At 60.9% G+C, this 1,450-nt stretch overlaps 1 non-coding gene across 1 annotated transcript in view; it reads right to left on the bottom strand.

Annotated features, from left to right (window-relative positions):
* The window catches only part of LOC140111031 (18S ribosomal RNA), a 1,884-nt gene extending 1,696 nt beyond the window's left edge, over nucleotides 1-188 (bottom strand). The window contains exon 1 of the ribosomal RNA XR_011851791.1: nucleotides 1-188. This exon is cut by the window's left edge and continues 1,696 nt beyond it. This is a non-coding gene — a ribosomal RNA (18S ribosomal RNA).
* Between the last annotated feature and the right edge of the window lie 1,262 nt (nucleotides 189-1,450).

The following is a 1,450-nucleotide window of genomic DNA, read 5'->3' as shown; positions in this document are numbered from 1 at the left end:
TGGGCACGTATTAGCTCTAGAATTGCCACAGTTATCCGAGTAGCACATCATCAATGCGGAACGATCAAAGGAACCATAACTGATTTAATGAGCCATTCGCAGTTTCACCGTAAAGAATAGTCAGTACTTAGACATGCATGGCTTAATCTTTAAAACAAGCATATACTACTGGCAGGATCAACCAGGTAGCCGAGCTCTGAGGGGTAGACTCTTGGAGTCAGGCTCCGTGAGCTAATGGGAACGCTCGTTGCTGCTGCTGCTACCGCAGCGCTTCTCCGCCGCCGGAGAAGACCTCGCAGACAACATTGGATGGAGCTTAGGGCAGGGGGGCAAGAAAGATGCTCTCGGTCCCTTCCAAGGACCCGAAAAAGCCTTCCCTTCCCCTCCCTCTCGCAGTCGCTGGCTTTCCCCACTCAGTTCAGCCAAGAAGTGGCGCTCGACTCTCACCTCCATCAGCACCTCCGAAGCTCGGACAGCTCCTGTAGGCTGCGCATAGAAGGAAAGCATTGGACGCTCAACTTCAGCACCTCGAGTGTCGGACAGCTCCACCACCACCTCTCCACACTGTTAAGCGAGAGAGACGATAGGAGCCGTCGCGACGTACCCATGCAGCGCCGCCCGCCAACGCACAGAGGAGCGGAGGGGATCGGGCGCCAGGTCCGGGGGAAGGCTGGGAGGGAAGCTACGGCGCTGCTACCCAGCTTTCAACCCTGCGGGACCGGTGCTCCGCTCCTATCGCTCCGGCGAACAGGGTCCGCTACGCTTTCAACACCAGCGCCCGGCAGAGGGCTTGGAGAAGGCTCGCGCGGATCCTCGGTTCGGATCGCCTGGCTTCGCGGGAGCGGCCTTCGGCTAGGGCCGACGACGGCCGGACCGAGCAGATTTGGACCGGGGTGCGGGGCGAGTACCTGCCTCTCTCACGAAGGGAGTGTCACCGGTAAGAAGCCTCTTCCCACGTCTGCTTGCCGACTTACGCTCGCCCCGACGAGAGGCCCAACCGAAAGAGTGGAAAGGGGCAGAGATTTCCAGGGTCGCCCCACCAGGGATGCAATACCCCAGTGCAGACAGTCGGCCCTGCCCCGAACCTACTCGGTGGTTTGAAGGTTAACCTCTTGGGGAAAAGCAGCGATTCGCCTCGCGGTGCGTGCCTCCGCGGATCTAAACCCCCTCGATCGATGTGGGGCCAGAGGACCCCTTTTCCCCGTACGAAACTGTCAGCTCACCATGGGCTCGACGTCCGTGGGTCGGGGAGTTGAGCGCTTACGCGCGGCGGGACCTTATAACCTGCAGCGGCTGAGGAGCGAAGATTTCCAGGGTGGGCCCCCGGGGATGCCATACCCCGAGCAGCCTGTCGGCCCCGCTCCTAGCACGCTGGCAAGCAATGGAGTCTTCCCCGCGGCAGCCACCGCCCTCGCCCTAGCCTCGCCGTCGGTCGATGAAGAACGTCGTT

The sequence above is a fragment of the Engystomops pustulosus genome, unplaced genomic scaffold, assembly GCF_040894005.1.
Source record: "Engystomops pustulosus unplaced genomic scaffold, aEngPut4.maternal MAT_SCAFFOLD_367, whole genome shotgun sequence".
NCBI classification, from domain to species: domain Eukaryota; kingdom Metazoa; phylum Chordata; class Amphibia; order Anura; family Leptodactylidae; genus Engystomops; species Engystomops pustulosus.
The sequence above is the reverse complement of the archived record's forward strand: the minus strand, read 5'-3'. Positions and strand labels throughout refer to the sequence as shown.